Source organism: Petaurus breviceps, unplaced genomic scaffold (assembly GCF_028583685.1).
Source record: "Petaurus breviceps papuanus isolate PSGF00001 unplaced genomic scaffold, PetGlider_PUasm1.0 37, whole genome shotgun sequence".
In the NCBI taxonomy this organism is placed as follows: Eukaryota; Metazoa; Chordata; class Mammalia; order Diprotodontia; family Petauridae; genus Petaurus; species Petaurus breviceps.
Genome location: NW_027186296.1, coordinates 73,391,936 through 73,399,027, shown reverse-complemented (window position 1 = coordinate 73,399,027; position 7,092 = coordinate 73,391,936). Strand labels below are relative to the sequence as shown.

General features: G+C 37.2%; 1 protein-coding gene across 7 annotated transcripts in view; it reads left to right on the top strand.

Moving 5' to 3' along the window:
* The window catches only part of SH3GL3 (SH3 domain containing GRB2 like 3, endophilin A3), a 138,243-nt gene that overhangs the window by 437 nt on the left and 130,714 nt on the right, over window positions 1-7,092 (top strand). For 2 of the 7 annotated variants that reach the window (XM_069098707.1, XM_069098704.1), the window contains exon 1: window positions 4,745-4,898. The exons of 4 other annotated variants lie outside the window; for them this stretch is intronic. The gene's annotated coding sequence lies outside the window, so the exon portion shown is untranslated. Of the gene's footprint in view, window positions 1-4,744; window positions 4,899-7,092 lie in introns of those variants that run through there. One more of the 7 variants, XM_069098708.1, reaches the window with a different exon arrangement.

Sequence of the window (7,092 nt, the reverse complement as noted above, 5' to 3'; positions counted from 1 at the left end):
TGGTCAGGTGATGATATTGGTATTGCTTTCCCTTTCTTTCCCCTCCCTCTCTCCCTCTCTGTACCACTCTTTCTGTCTTCCACTCTTCCCTCCCTCTTTCTTCTTTTCTCCTCCTCCTTTCTCTTCCCCCTTCTTCCTCTTTCCATCCTTCCTCACTCCCTCTCTTCCCCTCCCCCTCTCTCCCCTTTCCTTCTCTCCCACTCTTCCTCCTTCTCCCACTCTTCCTCTCCTTTCTATCCCTCTTCCTTTCTCTCTTCCTACCTTCCCCTTTCTCTGTCTCCCTTTCTCCCTCTCCTTGATGCACCTCCAAGGAGTGAGGTTTGATCTTCATCTAGGAAATGCTGAATTCAATTATATGTGTGAGCCTGGACTTCTGAATCTCTCTCTGACTTTAATTTTTCTCTCAGAGTGCCCCCCACCTCGACCTGCCTCCTATTCCAGTTTTTGCTTTTCTAAATGAGAGACAATTTCAAGCCAGGATGCAAAAACATTACATCTCCCCCCACCCCCATTAACTTTTTCATGGGAACCTGTGTAATATACTTTGAACCATGCTGAGGGTCTTGCTGTCCCAACTTTTCACAATGTGTTCATAGTTATCCAAAGGTAGTGTAGGAATGTACTATATTCTGTTCCTACTTAACTAATCTAGTGTCAGATATCTAGAGAAACTGCTGTTTGTATATGTCATAGTGGCTTGTTGAATAACCAGAGAACTAAGGTGTTTCTAAAACATTACAAGCTTTACAAAGGAGAGATGAAAGTGAGGAAGTCACCCAGGGAAGCACCACAAAAGCATTGTGTAACTTCTGCTGTTGGTTTTTGGCTGGCTAACCAAGAGGAAAATGTTGAAATACTAGAAAGTGGAAGGGTTTGGAGAAATGATAGTGATGAAGACACTTCAGGTAACTGAACTGGTTAAAATATATTAAAACCTAAGTTTGTGGATCTGGTCTAGAATGCCCCATCTGAGAAGAAGTAAGAATACAACTTTTTAGTAGCAGAAACCACATTTTGCATTTAAAATGCTAACAGATAGAAGTTTTATCTGGTCCAAAAGTACTCCAGCACCACTGACATGGAGGGAGAAATCACTCAGGATTTAGTGTGATAAAAATACAATTGTTATCCTTCCAGTTTTCTTATCTGAATTATAATTGCTTTATGCAGCATTACCACAGTATTGGAAGAAAGAAGAGCATTGAAAAGTGAGTCTGGAGACTTGCATTCTAGTCTTGTGGTTGGGTTTTGGGGTTGTTTTTGGTCATTAGATGATAACTGTGTGACTTTGGGTTAATTGCTTAACTATTCTGGACCTCAGTTTCCTCATTTGTAAAATGAGGGATTTGGACTTGATTTTTAAAGGTCCTTCAAACTGGAGCATTTCAAGTTTTTCATTCTGTATTTTCATTCTCTAGTGATAAGATGAAGACATAATAAAAGGGATCATTCTTCAATAAGAAAACAGGGAAATGGCAGAATAAAAAGGTTTCCTTAGAGATGAATAAGAATAATTACTTGTAATTTCTAGGAAAAATAATCCTTTATTCCCCCTGTTTTGTATATTAAAAAAAAAGACAACTTTAATTTGTAGAGCTTGAAAAACTGTGTACCCAAGTTATGAATAGTTTTGGAAGCATATTGAAGATAAAAGATAATAGTAGAAATTAATCCAAAATAAGAAGATTATTGTTGGTGTTTAGATATTTTCATTTGTGTCCAACTCTTTGTGACCCTTATTGGGGTTTTGTTGCCAAAGATTCTGGAGTAACGTTTGCCATTTTCTTCTCTAGCTCATTTTACAGATAAGGAAGTTGAGGCAAACTTTATTAAGTGGCTTGCTTAGGGTAACGTAGCTAGTAAATGTCTGAGGCTGATCGAGTTGGTAATAAATTATAATTTACTACCCCAAAGTTCCCCACCTACCCTCATCCTCCACTTGGGAAAAGATGGGGATTTTTACTGTTGTTCAGTCGTGTCCCACTATTTATGACCCTGTTTGTGGTTTTCTTGGGACAGATACTGGAATGGTTTGTCATTTCTTTCTCCAACTCATTTGACAGATGAGAAAACTGAGGCAAAAAGGCTTAAGTGACTTGCCCAGGGTCAGATTTGAACTCATATAGATGAGTCTTCCTGATTCCATGCCTGGCTCTCTATCCACTGTACCAAGTAGCTAGATGGGGACAGTTGACAAGAAATAGACCAATTTCCAAGAGAAAGACAGTACTAAAAGGATAAAACTTATTATCAGAACTTGTAAGATGTATCACATATGGATTTTGTATTTTAGGTTCTTGTAGTCTAGTTAGGAAACAAGACATATGTAAGAGAAATAGCTAAAAATAATTTTAAGTATTGTGGCAGCTGTATAACTAATAGTAGAACATATAGACTGTAAGTACTAAGAAAAGTAAAACATTTTTGATCATCTGAATTTCTCTTAATTAGAAAAGTAGATATTAACACAGCTGCTTTCCTATTCAGGATGTCCCAAATAGAGCACTGGGCCTGGAATGAGGAAGGTCTGAGTTCAAATTCAGCCGCAGACTTTGTTCTCTGTTCCCTCTTTTAGAATAACAAAATGGACATGGGGAAAGAAGGGAGGTGGTGGGGAAAGAAGGGAGGTGGTGCTACATCTGCTTGGGAAAGTGAACTAACATTTCTTCTCTGATGGAGACTACTGTATTTTCCTAAATTTAACCAGGGACATTACTATGCCATTATTTCCCTTTCCACATGTGTATTTGTGTTTGGCTGGTTTGCCAGTTGTACAAAGAAGTCAACATGTCCTGTGTATCATACTTTGAATGTGTCTTGTGGGACTGTGTTCATTCATATTGGTGAGCTGCTCAGAGGTCCAGAGGTTCTCTGATAATTTGTGCTGCAGTCAGTCTTTGCTGTGTGTTAGGTTTGACTGACCTTCTGAATGCCTTGCTCTTTACTCATTCTATGTTCATGACAACAGCCACATACCCTGCTAAACTCTCCCAGTGATGTTTCAGTTAATCAACATTTGATATTCCACCCCCGACCAACTTTTGGGTTATCTATTGATGCAGTTTTGAATTCTGTATCTTATGCATTTAACATTATTTTGAGAAAGGGTAATCTTCACCAGATTACTAAAAGAAACCATGGCATAAAAAATGTTAAGGACCCCTGATTTAAGTTTTTTGACTATTAAGTTTTTAACTTACCAATTTTGGATATTTTCTTCAATAAAAATAGGTACTGCTATTTTAATAAAAACAAGTCTATTCATTTGTGTATTTAGAAATACCTTTTTAATGTTTTTTTTTTCCTTCCCCATTACCATACGTTCTCATCCAGATCTGATATCTGGATTACTGAAAATGCTTCCTAATTGATTTCGCCACCTTTCCTTCTTCCATTCTATCCTATATAAAAGCTGCCAGATTTAAAACAATGATAATGTCAAAGTTTTCAACTGCTTAGAGCATATGCCTGCATTAGAAGCTGCTTCTATTAAATGTGGGATGATCACCAAAGGAGTTTCTGATGAATACAACTGCTTAAGTGATTTCTGCCATCTCATTGGCATTTCTCCCCCAAAGATTACAAGCAGACACGTATTTTCGAATTGTACATCCATAGCCCTGAAATATATTCTGCTGTATATTTTGGAGGTATGATTGGTGGCCATTCATGATATAAAGCATTACTTGTTTAGCTGTTAAATTTTGACTGGGGATGATACTGCTGCCCCAGTATAGGCTGCTCCTGTTTTTATGATGCTTTGCATTCATTCTTGGAAACCAACTTGTCAGGTATATTCCTATCAGCTGGATAGTACAGGGCACCAATGCATTCTCATGGTTGTTTTTGATTGTATGTAGTTCATCAATGGAAGTGATAGAATAAACAAATAAAGGGAACAAAAAGTGAAGAGATGTTTATTTGACAGTGTTAAAAGAGTGGAATAATAATTTGAAGTAATATAAATCTAAGTCTAATTTAATTTTTTCCCATATTACGAAGATGTACAATCAAGTGAAACTAATTTCTCCATTGGTTATGTCCCAAAGGAAAAAAAATGTGTGTGTATGTCTAAACACAGTCATACTTGTGTGTGTGTCTTATACTGCATTCTAAACTTTTACCTCTTCTTGTGGCTGGACATCATGCTGATTGGAATTACTAACATCTTTCAAAGTTTTTGTCATTGTGTAAATTGTTCTCAGGCTTCTGCTAACTTCACTATGCATTAGTTCATATAAGTCGTCCTAGGTTTCTTTGAAACTGTTCCCTTCATTTTCTACAGTTTTTCTAAACCATAATTTGTTTAGCCATTTTCCAGTGGATGGATACTTCCCTTAGATTCCCCTTCTTTGCCACCTCAAAAAGAGTTCTAAATATTTTTGTATATCTTTGATTAGATTTTGTTGTGATTAGGACTAATCCCTTCCTTAATCACCCCAAATCTGGGACTATACATCCCTAATTCCCTTTATCTTATTTCCTTAATTTGTGAAATGTTTTTCTGTACCAATCTCTCTCTCTCTCTCTCTCTGATTCTTTCTTCCTTTGACCATTTCACTTTAGAGTAAGGTTAAAGTGTCAGCCTTTGCCTTCTCTTTCTCTTCCCCCTTCTTCCTTTTTTTGTATAGATTTCTACTTGGACACCTGGATATGAGACAATCCTAACCTTTCTTTCCTTTTCCCCTCCCTTTCTATCCTCTTTTAAGATTTGTTGTATCTTATTGAGGATTTTATATAATATTTTACATATCATGCAGGAAATGTATGATTAACTTCAAGGAAAACAGGCACAATTAGAGGTATACAAGAGTAGAATGGTTCTCCCTTTGAAGTCTTCAAGTAAAGGCTGGATGGTCACTTGTCATGTGTAACAGAGGAAGGAGATTCTTGTTCAGGTATGTATTAAACTAGATGACCTTTGGATTTTCTTTCTACTCTGAAATTATGTTATTGGAGAAGGAAGCAAACAGTATTGGTCATAGCAAGAGTAACAAGTAACAACACATGGCCAACACAAATACTTAGTTGTCCGTGGGATGCTAAAATACCTAGAGGTAGGCCTGTTTCCCTTTTGGTAGGTCAGGTCTTCTATGAAGACTTTATGGGAGGATATAGGAAAAAAAATCACAGGAAAAAGGTGCATGCCTGTGTTATAAAGTACAACCTACAGGGAGAACCTGTAGTACCTGATGAGATCAGAGATCCGTTGAAGTATATAATGATGGTGATAGTAGTCTGTATTTTTTTTTGATCCAGATCTGCAACTTCATCTATGTTAACTCCCAGTGTGCAGACCTCTTTCTTTGATATAGATTGACATCTTGTCAGTAATTTATAGTTCTAGAGAGTTGCTGGAGGCAGTGGGAAATTGTCATACTGCTAATTTGTGCTAGAGGCAGAACTCAAAACCAGTTCTTTCTGGACCTAAAGTTGGTCCTCTATTCACTATGGCATGCTTTTTCTCATTGTTCATTTTTATATATCACTTCCTGTTTAAAAAAATGGTACTTTATGTACATATCTGCCTAAACAGCTCCGTAGATAGCAAAGCCATAAATGATTAGCACAGACCAAACAGGACTTTGTTCTTGGACATTGATTGACATGGGGGTGGGATGTGCACTTCCTCTCAGGAGAGTTTTGTGGTGGCTCCCTGCACCTCATCATGTAGTCCTTTACTGGGATTATTTCCACTCGTACAGAGTAGAAAGCATCTTATGTCTATGGCATCTCATCCTACATGATGCTTGTCTGTGTATTTCTATGAATCCTCAATAAAATTATCCAATATACTGGAGACCTGATTTTTTAAGAAATATTTTGTGGGCACAGTACCAGTGTAACCCTCAGATTTAAAACATCAGAAAAATTTTTATTTTTAATAGTTCCCAAGATCACAGAGCTAATAAGTGATGGAGAAGGGACTTTTGAATTCAAGTCATCTGACTCCAGGGTCAGCTCCATAGCATGTTGTTTCTCCATGTCCCATTCACTGACATAAAAATCTATGTATATATGTTATATAATGAGTGACAAAAGGGTAGCAGTAATGGCAGGGAGACAGATGTATGGAGGTGGGGGGTGGGCTGGGTGGGAGCTGGTTTGTGAGGATTCACCAACCTGGTTGATAGGCCTCTTACCTTTCCACCTAGTTTGTATGGATAGGTGTATCTAGAATCAGACATATTTATTCACTAACTCTATTCAGTTATATTCCAACAGCTAAGGGAAAGAAAGAGCCTAAAAATGAGTATTGTGTTTATGGTATACAGTCCATGTTATTTTCTTTTTTAATAGGAGAAACTCATTTGAAAGATTTGCTAGTGCCTGTAGCCATGGAGTAAAAGTTATTTCCATATTATATCACAGCTGAGTTTTTAAAAAGTTTGTAATTCATAGCTCAGAGAAATCTTTTTTTGGATGTGCACTTTTTCTTTTTTCCTTTTTTTTAAAACAAAGTCATAAGAGAACTTGTGTTACAGGAAATATAATGCTTTGCCATCTCATTGGAGAAACACAATAAAGTGTTTTATTCCTTCTGACCAGCCCTGGTTTCTATTGAAAATGTATTCCACAGTTCCCTTATTGTTTGTTTCTGTGTGTGTGTGTGTATTTTAGTGAGCATTGAACTCATCTTGAGTAATATATCATTTTTAGCATGTTTGCAGTTGTGAGCTTTGGAAGTAGTTAAGTGGCTTGTTAATGTATTTGGAATGGCCATTTATAAAGATAAAAGGTAGTGATGCAGAAGGCCCAGAAACTTTTAAGTAAGAAGGTGCCATATTCCATCCTCCATTGCCACTTCTGGATGGGAGGAACTTGTGTTCCAGGGAGAAAGCAAACAACTCTATGACAAAAAAGCCAATATTAAGGCCAAGTAGATGGTGTGAATTTGAGAAATTAAAGCAAGTACATTGGGTCAAGGTATTTAGCAATGGCTTAGGATAAAGTATTTGTTAAACACTTGTTATGTGGAAGGCACTGGGAATACAGATACAAGTAAAAAGAAAACTAGCCATTGCTCTTAAAGACTTATTTTCTTTGGAGCCCGGATTTGATCCCCAGGTCATCCCGACACTGGAGCCGGTG